Here is a 24,155-nt window from a genome sequence, read left to right as displayed (position 1 = left end):
TTGAGAACAATGTTAACATAATGTGTAGGAATGCTACCTTTTTTAGGATTTGACATTTTCAGTGACGGAGAATTATTATACTTTGCAAATGAAAATGCCACTACTAAAAACAGAAAGCTATAAATAGAATGATGTATTTTGTTTCTGAAGTCAATATATTAGAGTGATGCAAAAATAATAATAAAAGTGAAATATTGCATGGTAAAGTTATCTCAGGGTAATGCTGGAGCGGTAAGTGTTGCCAGCGTCTATTCTGGGGCAAAAGGAAAAGGGGTTAATACAACAATTACAAACACACTGGAATGGCTAAAATGAAAGAGAGAAAGAGAGAGATTGAGATATTAACACCAAAGTTGTCAATGATATGGAGTATCTTGAACTCTCATAAATTCCTGGTGAGAATGTAAAATTGTGCAACTGCTTTGGAAAACAGTTTGACATTAAAAAAAAATCAAGTATGCATCTACCCCATTATCCAGTAATTCCACTTTTAGGTATTTAATCAAGAAAACTAAAAATGTGTCAAGAGAAAGATGGTTTTATTGATAATAAGCAAAACAAAATTGTAACTAATGCTCATCAAAAGGAAAGTAAATGACCAAATTATGACTATTATATACTACTACTACTCAAAAATGAAAGGGAATAAACCACTTATACATGAAACAAAGTAAATGAAAATTAACAAAAATCACATTGATGGATAAAATCTAGATTATGAGTGTATATATGATATGATTCCATTTATATGAAGTAACAGAATTTATTCAACATTTAAAAAATCATAATAGTGGTTGCTACTGCTATATTGGCAGTAGTGGGAAGGAAAGGCACGAGCAAAGTTTCTGGCACGATGTACATGCTTTATAAAAGGTATATATGTGTTAACATTGATTGAATTTTGCGCTTAACGTCTGTGCATAACCTAAAGAAAATAAATAAATTGGACTTACATCTCTAATATGGTGGTTTCAGGCTTTTAGTGTTATGGAGATAACATTTTAAAGGCAATAGGATTATTATAAAATAGATTGCCAAATTATTGTTCTGCCAAAAATAGAGTTTTAAAAAATGCACGAGTGCACAAACATACACAGGCTCATACACCCACACACATTCTGATAAATCTTTGCTCTTTCTAGGAAAGTTTTTGAGAGGTTTTTTTTATCCTTTTACATGTAAAAATGTATAATAGAGCACTGTCATATAATTTAGAGAGCAACATTCCTTAAATGCAGTTGACTTTTGAACAATGCAAGTTTGAAATGCGTGAGTCACTTATACACGGACTTTCGTCCACCACTGCCAACCCTGAGACAGCAAGAACAGCCCTTCCTTTTCCTCCTCCTTCTCCTCACTCTACTCAACTTGAAGATAACAAGGATGAGGACCTTTTATGATAACACACTTCCACTTAATGAATAGTAAATATATTTTCTTTTCCATATGATTTCCTTTTCTCTGGCTTAACATGTAAAGTACTACATTTGTTAAATTAATTGTTTATGTTTCTGGTCAGCAGTAGGCTCTTACTAGTTGAGTTTTGGGGGAATCAAAAGTTCCACACTAACTTTCAGCTGCACAAGGGTAAGTTACCGAAATCTCTGTTTAAAGGTCAACTGTATTATGTGCAAATACTATATTTATTCATGTTCTGCTACTATTTTATATATAACAGCTTGGTTTCTTTCTGCATTGTCCATAAATGATATTTATCTCTTATCAGTAATGATATAAAAGATTGTATTTCTTGGCTTCATTGTCTTTTGAAAGCCTGGTAGGATGCTACCAATGTGCCTTCCAAGATCTGACTGAAATCATAAGTCCAATTTTAAGTGACAGAAACTACTCTCAGTTGAATTGAGCTTCATACTTCCTTCCCCAGGAGTTCATCTCAGTTCAGGAAGCTTACATGCCATGTTTCACTAATGCAGACTATGTAGGGGAGTAATGGTGACAAATGACAGTCTGATGTGGTTAAGGTCATTTTTATCGAAGCTGACATATGCAAAGACACCCATCCTTTCATCCAGCTTTTGGACAGTGACAATAGGACACACAGGTCACTGCTGTGATCTCCTCACCACGACCACTCCCAGGGCTTGACTTCTTTAGTTCAACTTGCTTTCTTTGCTACATTGTCACATCTGTCACTATTTCATCCCTGATATTCCTTTTCCCACCACACCACACATTATATAAGGGAGCTCTTCCTAGTTTAAGGAACTTGAACATCTTCTTGAAACTAGCATTTAATCCCTGAATTTTTGGAATTTACTCTCATTTTGAAATTCAAAGGCCAAAGATTTACTTGACTTCTTTTCTTCTCTGAATTTTGGTATGTCTCCCATTCTTTGAGGCACTGAGCATGAAGTATCCTATCTTACTGAGCTGAGGAGGGAGACAGAGTACAATTGATTAATGTCAAAATGACGGCATAAAATTTTAAAAGAAATCTCAATTAATATGTTGAAATACTATTGTATCACAAGATACATCATATATAAACTTGACATAAAGCTTTAACTCTTAATCAGAGGATATAAATGTCTGCTTGGAGGGACCTTTATACTCCTCCAACTACATATTCTCTTCAAATACTCAATTTCAGCCCCGTGAGTCTTTTTCAGTCTGCAAATACACCAGGTGATTTACTGCTTTCAGACTCTTGGCACATCCATTCCCTTTCAAGGAATGCTCTCCACTTCTCAGGCATCTTAGCAAATTCCACATTCCTCCTCGATTTGGAAAGAAACGAAATATTACTGAACCACTTGTATCCATTATCTTTTCCTTCCACCATGAAGGTGTTAATGGAGATATTAATAATAAACTTGTATTCAAACAGAAGTAACAGAAGTTAATACGAATCTAATCTGAAAATATTTAAGGTCATGAAAGGGACTTCTTTTTGGTGCAGGAAGGGTCCCATTTAAAATAGCGACGATACTAGACTGCCTGTTAGTTCATTGGGCACTTAGGTGTCTTCAGTTGGAATATAGAGAAACAAATTCCCTCTTCCATTAACTTACTACATTAAAAATCTGCCAACATTTTCATCTAGGCAGTCAATCTTTGATATCTGCCCACGATGGCTCTTTTTTTTTTTTTTTTGAGACGGAGTCTCGCTCTGTCGCCCAGGCTGGAGTGCAGTGGCCGGATCTCAGCTCACTGCAAGCTCCGCCTCCCAGGTTCACGCCATTCTCCTGCTCAGCCTCCCGAGTAGCTGGGACTACAGGCGCCCGCCACCACGCCCAGCTAGTTTTTTTGTTTTGTATTTTTTAGTAGAGACGGGGTTTCACCGTGTTAGCCAGGATGGTCTTGATCTCCTTACCTCGTGATCCACCCGTCTTCGGCCTCCCAAAGTGCTGGGATTACAGGCTTGAGCCACCGCGCCCGGCCGATGGTTCTTTTTCTTAGAAATTTTCTCACATTGCATGATGTGTCTGCGCCCTGGCCTCTGGCCAAATCAGCCTCCTCCGCGTGGTGAAGGAGAAAGCCTTACCTGAACCTAAGCAGACCTTTTGTCTCTTAGGCCCAGAAGTGAATTCTTTCAAGTCACTGATAAAATACTATTTATATAAAATGGTTTTCCATGGAAATTTACTCAAATATATGACTTCTGTATATATACTGTAGACAAAATGGACATAAACTTACAACATTAAAACACTGGATATGATTTAGCATCATCACTTGATTTTAAAGAAAATTACACATCTATAATATTATATCAAAAAGTGTTACTATCAGGTCAATTTTTCAGTTGCAAATGTGGCAAGGAGTATATATTTGTAAACAGGTGTATCTCATCCATGCTAAACTGTGTATTAAAACGTGTAAATGTCTTTTATTGGAATGAGGTATCTGATGAAAATACTCTGATTCTCAATTAAGAATGTAGAGTATGTTTCAGATCATCTTTTCTAGGATCAGAGGTTTGTTCATCTTTGGAGGAAAAGACTGAGGACCAGTTTTTTGATTTACAGTGAAATAGGTAGAGCAGTAACAGATATTTTGGGGGCTTTGAAATTTTCTGCTCAATGACACAATTCCATAAAGACAGAGCCTCATACATTATTGGGATAATTTCATTCAGAGTTTAGGTTTATTACACAGAGGACAACATACTGGAATAATCCTCAGGAAAACAATAGCAATCTGGCCTGTCTTATGAATAGATGGGAAAGTGGGTCAGGAGCAATTTACTAATTCACTCAGCAGTAAAGATAATTACTGTTTTTAATGATAATGTACTACAGGCAGATCTAATAGGTACATGCCTCATGTTTAAACTGTTCTAGCTTAATAAGTACAAGAACATTATATTTACTTTGCTAGGTCTAACAGCACTCGATACTGAAAACTGACCTTTAAGTGATCCCTTGTGCTGTTCTGTACTATTTATTTTGGATTATTGAAAGTCTTAAATATCTTTAGCTAAAATGTGTACTTGTATTACATATTTTCACAGGCTTTCATTTTCTTTCTCTTCTGCCCATTAGGACATACAGAATATATTAAGAAAATCATGGTCTCAAAAAGCACACACTGTAAAATTAAAAGTAAAGGATTGTTTAATTTATGTGAGTCAGAAATAGGTTCAGAAAGAATTTGAAGTCTCAGTATGATCTCTTTCTGCAGAATTCCATTTTTTTGTCAATCATTTCAAATGAGTACTGTTTGGCATAAACTATTGTATTTATGGAATAAAAAATGTCATGTTTGGAGCATGTTTATACTCATTTAAAAATAGGTAATCTTTTGAGTTTCTTCATTATCCTGCTAGACAAATGATTTAACCTTTACAGTAATATTCGTGTGCTTTCATCTCATTTAATGCTAGAGTGTTAGAGGGTACTTAGAGAAACCCCAAGATTCTACCCCAGTGTCATCAATCTAGTTGCAGAGTGGAACCTAGTTGGCAAATGGGATTCCCTAGCTGCTGGGCCTATTGGCAGGAAAACTTTACATGTCAGACTTCTTCATGTAGATTGTTCCCAGATGAAGGAAACTGTTCCACCCAAGGTCATATAATCTTCCTGAAGCAGCATATGTCCTGTAACTGATCAATATGCATGATATTGAATGCACAATTTAGGCCAGTTCTGCAGGTCCATCTTAACTTCATCCTGCTATGATATTCAGAGGTCTTTTTGTCTTGTTTCTTTATGGCTATACGGCGGCCCATGTTCTCCCTTCTCTCAACCCTTCCACTCTTACTCTTAGAGAGGTATTGGCAGTGAGAACACTCCTCAGTTAATTGCCTGAATGAACATTTTTTCCATGTAAATATTTCAGAGGCCAGAGACCGGGCGTGGTGGCTCACGCCTGTAATCCCAGCACTTTAGGAGGCCAAGGCGAGTGGATCACCTGAGGTGAGGAGTTCAAGACCAGCCTGCTCAACATAGTGAAACCCATCTCTAGTAAAAACACAAAAAATTAGCTGGGCATGGTGACAGGCACCTGTAATCCCAGCTACTTGGGAGACTGAGGCAGGAGAATTACTTGAACCCGGTAGGCGGAGGTTGCGGTAAGCCAAGATCACACCATTGCACTCCAGCCTGGGTGACAGAGCAAGGCTCTTTCTCAAAAAGAAAAAAAGACATATATTTCAGAGACTGCTTCCAGATACCTAACCTGTGAAGCTACCCGGGTTGGCTGACTGCTTTTAACAAAGCTATTGTCCTCAATACGTATTTCTTATTCATCACTTATAGCAGTAGTTTGGTCAAAGCTTGTGGAAAAACTCTGTAGCAAAATGTGAAACATTAAAATTAAATTTCATAGATTTGAATGTATGTGTATCTTTCATTTATGATAGCCATACCACATAATGCTATATAGGAAAATGTCTAGTTTAATTTATATTTCCAAGAAACTGTGATCCATGATTTATCTATATCTAGAATGTTAATTTAGGTTTTTCCTTGAAAGTTGAACTCAAGCCTAAAGTTAAGTTGAATTACTAACATATAAATCAGAAACAAAACTTACACACACATTGCACACATCTTTTACATTAAGGCCTAAGGAAACTAGGCCATAGTGGTCTTATTTTTGACTTAGTATGTATTATTCAACAAAGTTCTTAATTATCTATGAAATCAAGGGTATTATTACATGTCACTTGCATGAATTTTAACAAAAAGTGAGGAGACTGGGCTTTTGAGTAGAAACCCACATTGGATTTGAGATTTAGCCAATAGAGTGATGCTAGATGATAAAAAATTGTAATAATAATGGTTGTGAGTTTACACACATTTTGGGGGAAGGAACATGGAAGCACTGTAATTTCTTGAAGAATTCCTAAAATTCCTGAATCATTCTTCAAAATATAGCAAATAAAGTACTTAGCTGAGAGGAAACTTGCTAGTCTCTCTTGTTTCAACTATTTACCTTTAGTCAATTTTCTATAATTTATAAAATGAAATGTGATTTCTAAGGTTAACTTTGCTTTAAATTTACATGATTCTAAATTTGACTAGATTAAACAGGGAGAACAGAGAAATAAGAAATCTATTTTGTATATTTCTAATATCTAAATATTTATAATAATATTATAAATAATATAATATTTCACATTACATTCACTAATGTGAATGTAATGTGAATGGAGAATATTGGCAGAGCTTGTAAATAAATGAAGGGTTTATTTTTGAGCCATTGGATTAATTCAATAAATACTTTTTAATTACCATATGCTAAGTTCTGAAAATGGAAGATGAGTGAATGAATGTAATCTTTGTTCATGCAGAGTTCACTATAATGGTCAAAGTAAATAAATTAATTATGGGAAATAAAGGAAATAATAAAGCTCTTACTAAAATTTTTAGCTTTGAATATATAGTGTTGGCGATTTTTCTGATGGTACTAAGTACATTATTATTATCATTTGATATTTATGCTTACTCCATATGGAAAAATATGATAGTGTCCCTAAATTTAACAAAAACCCTTACTGTATCTATTCTCCAAAAGAATCTCAATATTTGTTTTCTGGTTTCACGCTCTAACGTTTATTTTCAGGAGAAATATTCCCCAATTTAGTTGACAGAATTCTGGTAGAATTCTCTTCACCTCCTTTAGAGGTAGAGCCTGTGGCTGAAGTTTACTTCTAGCTGATTAAAGCACTCTATTCCTTAATTGCAGTGACAGTGTAGGGATAAGCATGTGATTCAAACCAAATATAACTAACCTGAATATTGCTTCAGCGACTGGGAAGAGCTAGTCTCTGTGTTTTTTATTTAACCTCAGGGCATTCAAAACTTACTGACTCCAAGTAACCTTGCCATTACAAGTGAAAAGTATTCTGAGAGTGAGGCCCTAAATCATGAAATGGAGAGGACAAAGTTGAACCAAGTTTTGGAGAAAACAGTTCTTATATTACTATCAGATTTAATTATTAAAATAATGTAAGGCGAACATTAATGAAAATTTAGGGAAAACTACATATATTTAAAAAGAAAAGTCATTAAGTAAAATATGTCCATTAAGTAATGGACATAATACATGAACACACAATTTATAAAAAAAAAGATTATCAAATTGTTATTAATTTTTTAATTTATATTTTATTAGCACAAGTTTTGACTATTTTCTGTCATTAGAATTAAAATTCCAAAATAGAGCAGAATCCTGGCTTGAATAGCTTATCACCATGTCTCCAGGTCTTAGAATCATGTTAGTTTGAACACAGTAGATTTTCAATTAAAAAAATATGTTGGATGAATAAAAAAATCATTCAGGAAATATGAATAAACTAATGAGATAACCTAATTTTTAAAAGTTGAATATAAATCTTGTCATAAAAAAAATGTAGGAACTAAGAAACCCTCATACAATTTTGGTGATATTGTAAATTTATAGTGCCTTTCTGAAAAGCGAATGGGCAGTATTTATCAAATCCAAACCTTTCACTCCATTAAACCTAGAAAATCAAGGAAGTCAATTCTATTATATTCTATATTTTTCGAGCAAAAAAAAAAAAAACCAAAAAACTATTTTTAAAAACAAACCAAAAAAATCTCACTTTCCTGATAGAATAGTTATGTAACATGTAACTATTATTTTTAAATAATAGAAAAACATTTAGGTAAATTTGGTCATCCATATCATGACATTCTATATAGTTGTTAAAAAGAATATGGTAGATATATTGACATGAAAAGATCACCAAATGTATTGTTAAGATGAAAAGACAATGATTAAAAAAACAAAAACAAAAAAAACAAAAAAGAAAACTATACAGTATAAACCAATTCATGTGAAAAAAAATTCATTACATATTTGATCTATGTCAACGTGTTTTTCTATTTTTCTATTTATTTGTGTATATATCTATGTCTATAAGCATATGTTTATATTTATCCTGTAAACTATATATTCATAATGCACAGGAAAAACAAAAACAAACAAACCCTAAAATGGCACACATTGATTGCATATGTTTAGATTGGAGGAGGAAAATATTGGAGTACAGATAAAGGAGATAATACGTTTTACCACATGTATATTGATATGGTTTGGATTTGTGTCCCTGCCCAAATTGTAATTCTCAAGGTTGGAGGTGGGGCGTGGTGGGAGGTGATTGGATCATGGGGTGGTTTCTCATGAATGGTTTAACACCATCCCCCTTTGTGCTGTTCTAGTCTTAGTGAGTGAGTTCTGGTGAGATTTGGTTGTTTAATAGTGTGTAGCACCTCCCCACTCTCTCTATTCCTCCTGCTTTGGCCATATGAAGTGCGGCGCCTGCTTTGCCTTCCGCCACAATTGAAATCTCCCTGAGGTCTCCACAGCAGCGGAAGCTGTAAGGCTTCCTGTACAGCCTGCGACACTGTGAGCCAATTAAATCTCTTTTCTTTATAAATTATCCAATTTTAGATATTTCTTTATAGCACTGTGAGAATAGGCATATATATATATAAAATATATATTTTAATGACAAACATTGACTTTGAAGTAGTTCATACTAAAATGAAAAATAGTCACATTTCAACTTTTCTTTTTTTTTTTTTCTCAATTAAAAAATTTTAATTTAAAAGTAAACTTTACTGTCGAAAATGCAAACTTTGGGAGGGCAGAAAGATCATACACAAGCCTGCCACTTCACATCTGGACTGATGCACCGCAGCCGGGCAGAGGCGCTCCTCACTTTCAACTTTTCTTTTTACTTATTTGACTATGAAAAAGGTTGAACCTCTTCAAGTCTATTTGCTTATAACACTTCCTTGCCACTTATTTCTTATTTTTAAGATTTTTCGAGTTCTTTTTAAAAATCATTTTTTGTTAATATTTCTTTTTATTTATTTATTCTTATAAGTTTGCTTGTTTCTCTTAGTAGGAGAACAAATATCATTTAAACATGTTTGCTAGCCAAAGTCGTACCTGTTCATTTTCACCTAATACAATTTCTAGTGTCTTTGGGGCTAGTTCTGGGTTCGTAGCTTAGATCTGCCACATAGTAATTAGGAGCATAAAGAAATGTACTTAATTTCACTCAATTTCACTTTCCTGATAGAATACTTAGGTAACACATATTGTAGGAGGATCAGCTAAAATGGCATATGGAGAGTGCTTAGGCTGGTTTCTATCACATGAAATTACAACGAAATTGTTTTAATTCTCAATTGTTTTTGGTAATAATTGTAGATTTCTTTGTTTATGCATTTATACAGTATAAAATGTTACCAAATTTCATCAACCTGTCTAGTAAAAATATAAATATCCTGGGACCAGATACTGTCATTCATTATTTTATTCCCTAAAGCGTTAGTGCAGACCCTTCCATGTGGTAGGTACTTAAGGTAAACTTATTGAATTTAATTGAAAGCCTATATAACTTGAGTAAATCAGCACCGTTGTAAAGAAAAAATTAAATCAATTACAAGTTTATAAATAAATTAAATTTACTGTTTTCTTGGAAATTTTTTTAAGAGTTTACTACCTACAAGTTCATAGAGTTACCACTCCTGAAATAGTTATGTGTAAGTGCCCCTTTTAAAAGCTGCACTCACTCTAGTTTGAGTTACAAGAATATGATTATTCTAGCTTTCAAAAGAAAGTTTTTAAGCTTCGAGACTAATAGACTCTTCTAATTGGAAAAGAAAAAAATCAACTGGCCTCCTACTTGTCAACAGTTTCTGAGACGTCTCTTTTTAGTACAAGCCAAATGGTAAGATTTCTTAACAAATTATTTCTATTCTGCTATTTAAAAAATTATAGTTTTCTCCAAAATGCCATCAGAGTACTTGTTAATAGAATACTGTCCTTAATCTTTGACTATGAAAACTTTTTTATTTTTTAAATTTTTAATATTTGGATAGTCAGCACTCAAAATGTCTGTACAGGCTAATGTTCTTGAATGAAAGAGAAAGAATGAAAAGGGAGGAATACTAAATATAATAGAGGAACACATTAAATTACCAAGCTTTTTTTAAAAAACCTATATAAACTATACACTATATTAAACATTACAAGAGCTACTATTTTTCTTTTAATTTAGCTTGAAGCCACTTCCTGTTTTTGCATGTATAAGAAAAACAACAGAGTTTGTTTTTTGGCAGACATAGGAAGAATTGTTATTTTCCTCTACTATTTGTGGAAAACAGAAAAGAAACCAACTGTTGCAATTTTTTCTACACACGGTTAAAATTTCTGAATATAAGTTGAGGCTTCAGAAATTATATCCAGAAATGACTAAAAAGACTTCAGCTTATCAGTAATTATCAATAAGTGTTGAACTATTTTAATTTTATTTAAATACATAGGGATGATATAGACACGAGTTACATACATGTGTGTGCACACACACACCCACACACACACCCACACACACAGATTTTTCTATGTGGACATTCCCGTTACCCAAATTGTTGTTACATTTTAATTGCGTTACTTCAAACAAGCCTGCAATTACAAATATGACTGCCTCCACAGCTCTTCACAGCGTTTATTATTATTTACAATAAAAAAGCTGATATGCTGTCATTTGTGTAATCAATGGTTAACTCTAGGGCAGGAAAGTAGACATAAAACTTTGAGACTCAAATTAGGTGTTTTAAAACCTAATTTAATGTAGCTGCAAAAGTGAAGACAAATTTAACTGGAACTCAGATTAAATCTCTTTATTTTTGTTTGTCAGTATATAGAGCATTGGCTGATAAATGAAAGTCTTTGATATCCTCCCAACTTGATTCAATGCTATCTACTGATATTTATTTAAAATTCTGGAATTAAGTATTTTCTCTTCTTCCATATTATTGATCTTCCATACTACAAAGGTTCCACCTTTATTCCCCCTAAAATGTACCCTACAGTTATCTCTGATGAGTGAACCTGATTCTAGAACCTGATTCTATTCTGCCAGGAATGTCAATAATAAATGATGGGCTGAGGTGGATGGCCTCCTAAGAGGAGAAACAACAACAACAACAAAAACAACAACAACAACAACAACAATAACAAAATAGAAAAGGCCAATGAGATTTGAATTGACTCCATTAACAATAGTCATGATTGCTTATACAAGGGAAAAATATTGTTATAAAAGAGCCTATTAAAATGCCAGGAAATGTCTCAGCAGTTTAAATACTCTTAAATTTTTAAATGGTATACTAGCTAGCAGAGCTGTAGTAGATTGAATTAAACTTCATTATTGATTCCCCTAGACTTTGTTGGTGAGTTGCCCATTTAAACACATTATCAGATACTTAATGAGTAATTTATAATGCTTTGAAGAACATTTACTTCATTTAAAACGGCTAACAACATCATTCAAATGAGAGAAGGTGTCAGGACTCAGTAAATGAAAATGCTAGATGCAGACATAATGTCCGTTAGAACAGAAGCCAAACAAGTTTTTTAAACAACATTTTGAATAAAATATTTCACATCTACAAGTCTTTTAATAATTGAACTGCATCCTAAACTATAATTATAAAGAGTCAATTAAATAATTATCATTAAGAACATCCATGATATGGAGATATACTACAAAATCCTGTAAAGGGTTCAACTCTTCCATAACTATAGAGTGACTTTCTGTTTGAAAGGACATTTTGTTCATTGCAATTTTGTATTTGAATAGTAATATTTCATTTAAATTTCCAAACTTCTCTAAAAATATCTCACAAGCAACTATTTCCATTCAGTGTTTTACAGAATACAATGTCTGGTCAGAATTTCGATGCATGTTTTTAAAGAAAGGAAATATTTATTGAAGTTAATACGCATGGTAATATATTATTCTCATATTAGCATTAATGTGAGGCTTTAGCACCTTCTCCTTACTGCTTTTGCTAATAGGTTAAATTTGTATTATGTGAAAATAAATAAAGACTGGGGCAAAATTTATTTAGAAAGCTTTATTCTGTACTAACAGTTTATTGGCCAAGTAGTCTGAATGGATCATTAAAATGCTTGACTCATTCAATCTAAATCTCAACGAGTCTGTTATTTAAAGGCAGTGTAACCAACTCAAGTTCATCTGCTCACTGCTCAGAAGTTAAAGCATAAGAAACAAGGTGTTGTAACCCAGAACTTAAAGTATAATAAAAAATAAATAAATTTTAAAAAGCAAGGTGTGGTAAAAAAGAAAGTAGCTTTTATTCAAATGCTAGCAGAAGGGGGAATGGCCAGGCTCAAGCCTCACCTGAGCCATCTACAGTGTTAGACTGAGGGAAGGGGTTTAAAAAGGAGAGACTTGGTAGGGGAAACATGCAGGAGTAATATAGGATGCAGGTCTGTATGTCTTGTTGCAAGGGCTGTCTTGAACTATTGTCCACCTGGAATGCCAGCTGAAGCCATTTCAGCTGCATCCAGGTTGTAGATTATCCATTTCAAGTTAGGTAATCTCCAAATTGAGGAGAATTCCACAGCGGGGATTCCTTGACTGGCTTGTTGTAAAATTAGCCCATGGAATTTCTTAACAAGCATGAAGTTAGATGCAACCAAGCATCTGGTGGGAAAGTGTGCATGATTCAACCACGTGTCTGATGGGAAAGAGAGAGAACAGAGTTTCAAAGTACATTTCGAAGCTATGTTTTAAGACTAAGGAAAAAAATGCTTCTACATTTTACATCAAAGTTACATGTCAAGACTAGGGGAAAAGGAGAAAAAAGAAAAAAAAAAAGATTTTAAATGCATTTTGAAGCTTAACTACTTCAAAATGTATTTTAAAGTTACAGGAGGAGTGACTTCTAAATATTAAACATTTACATTAACGTTTTGCCATTTAGTACACAATGTTAATCATTTGCTTCTATAAACCAGAAAAACATGTTTGAAGACATTTTGTCCAAGTGTCCCATAGAATAGTCCGTACATGAGAACTTATTAGGTGTTGTATGAGAGAGGTTTTGTTGGTTAGGAAAAAGTTGAGAAATGCTAGGTTAATTATATTTTTAAAGATATTTTCAGAGCTTTTATTATCCTAAAGTGCTCTGACACCTATAAGATGGAAATACTGAAAACAGTATTGAACAAACAAAAGTAGTATTTTTGGTTTTGCTTATATAGTTGACCCTTGAACAATACAGAGTTGAGCTGTATGAGTTTCCTTATAATGAGGATTTATAAAAATAAATATATTAACTAGTTGTGTGGAGATGTGCAACAATTTGAAAAAACTCACAAATCAGGTAGCCCAGAAATATTAAAAAATTAAGGAAAATGTCTGTCATGCATGCATAAAATATATGTAGGTACTAATCTATTTTATTTACTACCATAAAATATACATTAATTTATTATAAAATGCTGAAATTTATCAATACTGACATATATAAATACACCATACATGTTGCTATTCTCAGTAGAGGTAAATATAAACAAATGTAAAGACAGTATTAAATTATAACTGTGTAAAATTAATTGTAATATATACTGTGATACTGTAATAATTTTTTAGCCACCTACTACTGCTGTGAGCTCAAGTATTGCAAGTATCCACCTAAAAATGCCTGGTGGGGCAAGAAAAAAAATAATAAAGGGCATCCAAATTGGAAAATAGGTAGTCAAATTGTCACTGTTCACTGATGATATGACTGTATTCCTAGAAAACCCTGAAGTCTAATCCAAAAGACTTCTACAATTGATAAGCAATTTTAGTAAAGTCTCAGGTTACAAAATCAATGTACAGAAATCAGTAGCACTGCTATACACCACCAACAACAAGGCTGAGAATCAAATCAAGAACTCAATTCCTTTTACAACAGCTGCAAAAGAATAATAAAATACTAAGGAATATACTTAAGGAGGTGAAAGATCGCTACAAAGAAAACTACAAAATACTGCTGAAATAAGTCATAGATGACGCAAACAAATCAAAACACATTCCATGCTCATGGATGGGAAGAATCAGTATTGTAAAAATGACCATACTGCTAAAAGCAATCACAGATTCAATGCAATTCCCATGAAAATGTCATCATTTTTCACAGAACTATAGAAAATAAATCTAAAATTCTTATGAAACCAAAGGAGAGCCCACATAACCAGAGCAATAATAAGCAAAAGAACAAATCTAAAGGCATCACATTATCAGACTTCAAATTACTGTATAAGGCTGTAGTTCCCAAAACAGCACAGTACTGATATAAAAATAGGCACTTAGACCAATGGAACAGAATAGAGAACTCAAAAATAAAGCCAAATGCTTGCAGTCAATTGACCTTCTACAAAGCATACAAAAACATGAATTGAGGAAAGGACACCCTATTCAATAGATAGTACTGGCTCTATGCACACACCGCATGCAGAAAAATGAAACTGTAAACCCATCTCTCACCTTATATAAAAATCAACTCAAGATGGATCAAAGACTTAAATCTAAGACCTGAAACCATATACATTATAGAATATAACATCAGAAAAACTCTTTTTGACATTGATTTAGGCAAAGACCCCAAAAGCAAATACAACTGAAACAGAAAAAATAAATAAATGGGACCTCATTAAACTAAAATTGCTTTTGCACTGCAAAAGAAATAATCAGTGGAGTATAAAGACAACCAATGGAATAGGAGAAAATATTCAAAAACTATGCATCTGACAAAGGACTAGTATCCACAATCTACAAAGAACTCAAATAATCAAGAAAAAGAAAATTGCCATCAAAAAGTGGGCAAATGACATGAATAGATGTTTCTCAAAAGAAGATATACAAACAGCCAACAAACAAATAAAAAAAAATGCTCAACATCACTAATCATCAAGGAAATGCAGATGAAAACCACAATAAGATACCACCTTACTCCTGCTAGAATGAACATAATTAAAGAGTTGTTGTTTTCTGTTTTGTTTTGTTTTGTTTTTAAAAAAAGAGTGTTGGAGTGGATAAGCTTAAAAGGAAACACTTTTACACTGCTGGTGGAAATGTAAATTAGTACAACCACTATGGAAACCAGTATGGAGATTCCTTAAAGAACTAAAAGTAGATATACCATTCAATCAAGAAATCCCACTATTGGATATCTACCCAAACAAAAAAAAGTCATTGTACGAAAAAGATATTTGCACATTCATTTTATAGCAGCACAGTTCACAATTACAAAGAACCAACCTAAGTGCACATCTACCGATGAGTGGATAAAGAAAATGTGATATATATGTATATATGTGTGTGTGTGTGTGTGTGTATGTGTATATATATATACACACACACATACATATATACACACATACACACCATGGAATACTACTCAGCCATAAAATGGAATGAAATAATGTATTTTGCAGCAACTTGGATGGAGCTGGAGACCATTATTCTGAATAATAACGACCATTATTCATAGAATAATTAGTAATTATTCTAATTACCAATTCTGAAGTAATTAGAATAATTAATTATTCTAATTGAAGTAATTCAGGAATGGAAAACTAAATACTGTATGTTCTCAGTTATAAGTGGAGCTAAGCTATGAGGATGCATAGACATACAGAATGATAGAATGGACTTTGGGGACTTGGAGTGAAGAAGATTGGGAGACAGTGAGGGATAAAAGATTACATAATGTACAGTGTACACTTCTTGGATGATGGGTGCACTAAAATTTCAAAATTCACCACTAAATAACTTATCAATTTAACCAATAACCACCTATACCCAAACTGTTGAAATAGAAATAAATAAATAAATGAAAAATTTTAAAAAGTGCTCTGTGACACTAATTATCACTGTTTGAGCGATTCCTCTCTCCAGTAAATTGCAGATTGCAGTAAAAATTGATCTCTCATAGTTATTTTGTAAGAACCATGTGTGCTTCATTGTGTTTAATGCAATACTGTAAACCTTAAATAACACCACTGTACCCATACAAAGGGCCACTAGTGATGCTGAAAGCATTCCCAAGAAACAGCGAAAAGTTACGACATTACAAGAAAGAGTTGAATGCTTGATATGTACCGTCATAGATTGAAGTTGTTTACTGTGGCTGCCTGTTATTTTAAGATAAATGAATCCAGCATAAGAGCCATTATTAAAAAAGCAAAGAAAATTTGTGAAGTCATCACTGCAGCTACACCAGCAGGCATAAAAACCTTGCACTTTTTGTGAAATACCTTTGTATCTTATATTGAAAATACAGCTTTTATGTGGGTGCAAAATTGCTATAAGAAAGGCATGTCTATAAACTCTAATATGATTTGATAAAAACAAAGTCATTATATGACCACTTTAAGCAAAAGGATGATAAAGGATCTAAAACTGGAGAATGTAATGCCAGGAAAGGATGGTTTAATTAATATAAAAAGAGATTTGGGTTAAAAACCCTCAGCAGAAGGACCATCTTCTACTCACCAAAAGTTGGCAGACTAGTTCTGAGATGCCATTAACAAAATCATTGAGGAGAAAGGATACCTGCCTGAACGGGTTTTTAATGCAGATAAAAGTATCCTATTCTGGAAAAACAACAACAATAAAAAAGTCACAAAGGACACCTATTATTAAGGAAGAGAAGTAAGTATCAGGATTTAAGGCAGAAAAGTATAGGCTAACTACATTTTTGTGCAAATGCAGTTGGGTTTATGATAAGGACTGCCTTTATCCATAAAGCTGCTGTCCATTTGAAGAGAAAAGATAAATACCAGCTTCAAGCCTTTTGGTTAGATTATGAGACCTTTTTTTCTACATTAGTTCCATTCATGTTCCAAGGAAGTACCTTGCCCATACGGACTGTCTTTTGAAGTTCTTTTGATATTGGACAATGTCCTTAGTCTTCTAGAATTCCATCAGTGCAACACTGAAGGCATTAAAGTAGTCTGCTTGCCCCCAAACTCAATGTCTCTAATTCAGCCTCCATATGAGAGAGTCATGAGGACTTTTAAGGTTCATTACACATGGTACTCTGTGAAAGTAATTGTCAATGCTATGGAACATTATGAAACTTGTAAAGGATTACACCATTAAAGATGGCATCATTGTTATAGAAAAGGCTATCAACCCAGACACAATGTATTTGTGCTGGAGAAAATAGTGTCTAGATGTTGCACATGAATTCTCAGTATGTACAATGGAGCCAATCAAGAAAACCATGAAATAGATTGTGTACACAGAAAAAAAAAAGGGGGGGGGATGTGGGTTCTAAGATATGGATCTTGGAAAAATTCAAGAACTAATAAAAACCACTTGATGGAGATGCCTGCTTCTGAATCAGTAACAGACAATGGGGAAGACGACGTAGAGGACGCAGTGTCAGAAAACAAATTGATATTAGACAATCAGGCAAAAGAGTTTTAATTATTCCAGACTGCTTTGATTTCTTTCACAGGGTGCACCTTTTTATGATATGGGCACCAAACTAGAGCAAATAGTGAAAAGATTGATATTGCATAGAAACATTTTTAGATAAATGAAAAGGTTAAAAAGTCAGACAGAAATTACCATGTATTTCTGTAAAGTTATGCCCAGTATCCCTGCCTTTCCTGCCTCCCTTTCCACTTTCTCCACCTCACTCATCTCTGTCCCCCCGAGACAGCAAGGCCATCTCTCCTTTTCTCCTGTGCGTCCTACTCAATTTGAAGATGATAAGGATGAAGACCTTAATGATGTACTACTTCCACTTAATGAATAGTAAATATATTTTTTTTCTTATGACTCTTAATAACATTTTCTTTTCTCTATCTTTCTTTATTATAAGACGAAATTGTTTGGGCGCAGTGGCTCACGCCTGTAATCTCAGCACTTTGGGAGACTAAGATTGCTTGAGGTCAGGGGTTTGAGACCAGCCTGGCCAATGTGGTGAAACCCCGTCTCTACTAAAATACAAAAATTATCTGGGTGTGGTGGTGGGCACCTGTAATCTCAGCTACTAGGGAGACTGAGACAGGAGAATTTCTTGAACCCAAAAGATGGAGGGTGCAGTGAGCCAAGATCGCACCACTGCACTCCATCCTGGGTGACAGAGTGAGACTCTGTGTCAAAAAATAATAATAATAATATATAATAATAAAATACATAAAAATAATAAATAAATACATTATATCATACATATAACATACAAAATATGTGTTAATCAGTTACGTTATCATTAAGGCTTCCTGTCAGCAGTAGCCTATTGGTATTTAAGTTTTTGGAGAATCAAAAAAGTTATATGTGGATTTTTGACTGTACAGGGGATCAGTGTCCCTAACTCTCATGTTGTTCAAGCTTACACTATATAAGTAATTTATCTTTATGTGTATCTTAAAAAATGGAGATGTAGTATTTTCTTTATCTCTCAGTTCTCAGGAAATTTTCGTTTCCATTTGACTCTTTGTTTGACCTTCTCTGTGGCCTGAACTTAATCAACTTTTGTAAACACTTCTTGTGGATACTGGAAAAGGTATATTATCTAATTATTATTCACCATACTTTATTAACACTTGTAAAGTCAGTTTTTAAACATGTTAATGAGATTTCTTTCTCATATTTAGCTTTATCTATATGAGTCCCTTGTTATCCAGAGAACTGTATTAATATTTCACAGTTTCATTGGAAGTTTCACTGCACAATCTGTATTCCTTTAAATTATCGAGGACTTGGTATCAGGCACATGTTTTGGAGCAGTAGTTTTCAGAGTGTCATTGGAATTTTAACTTCATAATCTGTATCCCTTTAAGTTCCTAAGGACTTGATATCAGGTACATGTTTTGTAACAGTAATACATTTCTAGTGAATCGTTGCTTTTATCATTAAACATTAATGTGTTTATCTAAAATATTTTGGGGGCTCTATTTTTTTTGTTATTAAATTTCTATTTTCTTACTTTTAGTCAACTTTTTTATTTAGAATTAATCTTAGATTTGCCAAAAAGTTGCAAAGATGATATAAAGTGTTCCTTTATTTCTATCTTCTAATGTTAACATCTTACATAACCGTGGTATGCTTGTTAAAATTCAGAACCAACAGTGGTGGTACATTACTTAAGTAAACTCCAAGTACTATTTTGATTTTTCCAATTTTCCACTAATGTCCTTTCTCTGTACTAGGAGCCAATACTGAATACCATATTCCATTTAGTTATCACGTGTCTTTCACCTGCTCTGTTTTGTTACTGTGTCTCACACTTTCATGTTTTTATGAAGATAAGAGAGCTAATGTGTATTGTTCAAATATCTATGGAATGTTCCTCAATGTATGTTTGTCTAACGTGTTTTGTATTTGGATTAGATATAGGTTTTGGGGAAGAAGACTCCCTCAGTTACAAGCCACTCTCATTATATTCTATCAGGGAGTACATGATGTCAACATAATTTATCACTGATGATACAACCTTGATCATTTAGTTAATAATGGTGTTTGCCAGTTTTCTACAAAAGAATTGCTTTTTTTCCCTTTCTGTAGTCTATTCTTCAGAGAATTGTTAAATCCAGTCCATACTCAAGGTGAAGGGATTAAGGTCCAACTCTTGGAAGGCAGAATATATATAGAGAAAATATAATATAGATAATATATGTATATATTATTCTCTAAGGATTATTTGTCTCTTTTTATTTACTCAGTTATGTATTTATATAACTATGAACTTATGTATATTTATGTTATAATTTGGATTATAAATTATCTACCTTGTTTTCATTGTTATTTATCTGATATATTTGCCAGTATGTTTTGTAAACAGCATAACTGAACATTCTAAAAATATTCTCACAATTTGTCTTTTAAATTGTGAGATAGCCTCTTCAAAATGTTTGTGGCAAATTGGGATTTACGTCAACATATTTTCTGTTTCCTCTCATTACCCTCCATCATTACCTTAATAAATAAGCTAAACATTCTGTTCTTTATTCTTTAAGTGGATGCATAAAATAATAACATGTATACTTGATGCCTCCCAAATTAGTCATTATTTACTGTATTGTTTTGTTTGTAATTATTTTATTATATTACCACAAATTTGTAACATAATTTTCCTGGACATAGAACTCTAGGATAGCATTTCACAACATTGCATCATTTATAAAATGTGTAACATTATATTATTTGCTTTTGAGACATTTTTTTGAGTAAAAAGAAATAAAACAGGTACTTAATAATTGTAATGCAGGCAAATCTAAGGCCACGAGTGAAATACCATTGCAATGAGGGATCTTGAAGAGGATGAGGGATTTTCATTTTCCTATTTAGCTTTCTTTTTTCTTTCCATTATCCCGCAACTGAGATTTTCTACATGTTTAATGTGTTGTCTCTATCATTTTCCCACTCATTAGCCTTTAGTCCTGCTTTCTAGTAGGATTTAACAGCTCAAAATGATTTGGCTCTGATGAGTGGAGAAACACCAGGGTTCTTGGTCCTCATGCCGGTTTAGATAAAACAACATGGACACATGTACCTGGACTGGTTTTAAGGAGTGGAGAATTTAATAGGCAAGAAGGAAGGGAGAAGACAGAAGGCAGAAGCTACCCCAATACAGAGACAGAGGGAAGGGGGCTCCAAAGCCAAAAGAGGAGGTCCTCAAGTGCAGTGGACACCAGCCAGGTATATATGCAGAGGCTGGAGGAGGTAATATATGATTTGCATAGGGTTTGACCAGGCATGTCATTCACGTAGCCTGCAAAAAAGCTTGTCCTCCCACCCTAGCCTTTTCATAAGCAAATGCAGAGCATGATGGATGTTCTATACACATGGGGATTTGTGGGGGTGGTCATGTTGCCAGGAGCATGTGGGGAAAAGGCAAGAAGGCTGAGGGAATTGCCATGTTGGGTGGATCCAGTTTATAATGGCTGGCACGTGCAGATCAAAGGTTGCTGGTCTGGCTCTAAGAGCCAGGGCTTTACAAGAAATTTTCTGGAGATGCTTTAAAAAATGAAAACTTCCCAAGGACCCCTTTTCCTCTGTATCTGCCTAAAATAATTTCTTAATAACTTTTACAACATTCCCCCCTGTGGAGATGCCTCACTAACTGCTGCTAGGGGGTTTTGGGTGATGACTCTTTCTGGCTACTTCCTGCTGCAGAGGGGCATTGAATGGGGAACAACAGCTAGGGTTCCTCCTGGGGTCGATATAAGGGTCCTTGAAAGAATGGCATGTCCATGTGTGATTCAGTTTACAGCAGTATTTGGAGTTTGATTGCTTCTAGGAGAGAAGAAACAATTTGAATTATAGTATTGAGCAATGTAACATTGTTTATGTAATGCTCAATAGTATTGAGCATAGACAATTAAAATGTTAATACAAGATGTATAAGCCAAAGAAGGCTTCATAAAGGGGCTAACCAATTTCATAAAGAAGACTGGAATTCACTAAAGAGGGATTGTAGCCACGTGGGGCTGAAGCCAGCATTTTCCATGAGCCTGTCAATAATTTTGATTTGATCTTTAAGTATCTGTAGATTTTCTTCTACTTTACTAGAGGTGTTAATCTAAAAGCAGCATGTTTCATTTAAAAGTGCATCGCTAAACCCAACAAAAAGCCCTAGCAGACTCAGTGGTGGTAAAACTTTCATCCTTCCTTTTTGTCAACTATTATTCCTGCTCTAAGGCTAATAATTAAGCAGAATACGTCTGCAATGGAAACTCTCTCTCCAATATTTCAGTTAGAAGGTGCTACCATGTATAATCCTATTGCAAACAGTAGAGCAAGCATAGCAATTCCCACAAGTGTTATGTAGTAGATAATTTCCATCTAAAATTTTGCTTGCCAAGATATAGAATTCCCCTTTGGGGGTCTATGAAGTTCCTTGGTTTTATTTTCCCAAACAAAGAAACCTCTGGGTTATGGGTACCTTACTCACTTTCATTACCTGGCAGAATTTGCAAGATAATTGTCCAGAACTAGCATATTGGTTCACATTTTTACATTACCCATCCTTTATTTTCAAGCTGCAGAAGATCCCCACTTGATTCACATGAATAAACAGGGTCAGTGTAAAGTGTAGGCAGAAAGCTTAAAAACAATTAACGAGACTAGGATTTAATGACAATGTGTATGATAAGTTTTGGAGCAAAACTTTTCTGTCCAGTCCTCATTTTTGGTAAAAACTAATTATGAATAAACTTTAGTCTTATACTAGGCTTGATTATTTGCATAAAGTGCAGCAAGAATGGTTATTTTTTACATAGGCCTTTTGGGTTGGCTTTGATGAAACTCTATTCCACAAGGAATTTCAGATAAGACTTTTGAAGCCGAGCCTAGTCATAAGTTTGTATCCCCTAATACCTGTAAGTTGGGTGATCCTCTCCTCTTGAGGTCCCAAGATAAACTCAGAGCTTCCAGACCTGTTAGAAACTGACATTCTTTACTGACCTGACCACAGGTTAGGAAACTTGTGTAGACAAAGTATGAGACCAGTTCTCCCAAAGGGACTTTTATTGGCTCTGCATGTCAAGCTTGATTCCTTAAAGGGAAGCTCACCCTTTCAGCCAAAGCTTGGCAAAGTAACCAGTTTTTCCAAATGTGTCCTGTTGACAAAGAAAAATGGATTCTTACTGCACTGATGCAAACAGCTATATTGCCATAAGTTGAGTACTCCCCGATAGTCTCCAAATTTTAGAGGAACCAAGCAGAGAAAAACAAGCATGCTCCAAATGTTGTTCATAGGAGTATACCTTACTCAATTATTAAAGGCCATAAATAGTTTAAATAAGTTTCCTTGACTCTGAAAACCAAAACAAGGATTAACAATATTCCAAGCCAAAGTAAAAAAGTTTGCTTTAACTTTCTGAGTGCAATCCATTTAACTAACTCTTGTTTTGCTTGATATTTGTGAACCTGTTAGTTCTTTATGAGTCCTGTGTCAGGCCTCTGAGCCCAAGCCAAGCCATCGCATCCCCTGTGACTCACAGGTATATGCCTAGATGGCCTAAAGTAACTAAAGAATCACAAAAGAAGTGAAAATGCCCTGCCCCACCTTAACTGATGACATTCCACCACAAAAGAAGTGAAAATGGCTGGTCCTTGCCTTAAGAGATGACATTACCTTGTGAAATTCCTTTTCCTGGCTCATCCTGGCTCAAAAATCTCCCCCACTGAGCACCTTGTGATCCCCACTCCTGCCCGCCAGAGAACAACCCCCCTGTGACTGGAATTTTCCTTTACCCAAATCCTATAAAATGGCCCCACACTTATCTCCCTTCGCTGACTCTCTTTTCGGACTCAGCCCGCCTGCACCCAGGTGATTAAAAAGCTTTATTACTCACACAAAGCCTGTTTGGTGGTCTCTTCACACGGATGCGCATGACATTCTGTATATTCCTTCTCTAGTCCAATGTTACAATCTTCAAAGCTATTAAAAGCCTGGGCAAGAAGGTCAGGGGAATCACCATGTTGGGTGGACCCAGTTTCTAATGGCCTGCATTTGCATATCAAAGATTGCCATCCTGGCTCTAAGAGCCAGTGTTTTATGAGAAGCTTTTCTGGAGATGCTTTAAAAAATGCAGACTTCCCAAGGACACATTTTTCTATCTTCATAAAATAACTTATGAATAACTCCTACAACAATAATATTTATATGTGACTTTATATAGATGTAAACATTCAGAGTAAATAAATTGCATGGAATCCAAACAACTAAAAGTAGACCAAACACATTAATTATAATTGGGATAAACTCTGACTTCAGATGCTCTACTCTCTCTCTAGCTAACAGACTCTCACATAGTGCAAAATTCTTTTAATAAAAAGCTGTTTATGTTTTATACAGGTTGGCATGCAAAATAACAGGTGTAAAATATATATG

At 34.2% G+C, this 24,155-nt stretch overlaps 1 long non-coding RNA gene across 1 annotated transcript in view; it reads right to left on the bottom strand.

Moving 5' to 3' along the window:
- The window catches only part of LOC126952634 (uncharacterized), a 52,445-nt gene extending 28,645 nt beyond the window's left edge, over positions 1-23,800 (bottom strand). The window contains exon 1 of the long non-coding RNA XR_007724967.1: positions 23,617-23,800. This is a non-coding gene — a long non-coding RNA (uncharacterized LOC126952634). The remainder of the gene's footprint in view (positions 1-23,616) is intronic.
- Between the last annotated feature and the right edge of the window lie 355 nt (positions 23,801-24,155).

The sequence above is a fragment of the Macaca thibetana genome, chromosome 4, assembly GCF_024542745.1.
Source record: "Macaca thibetana thibetana isolate TM-01 chromosome 4, ASM2454274v1, whole genome shotgun sequence".
NCBI classification, from domain to species: Eukaryota; Metazoa; Chordata; class Mammalia; order Primates; family Cercopithecidae; genus Macaca; species Macaca thibetana.
This window is presented reverse-complemented; position numbering and strand designations above follow the sequence as displayed.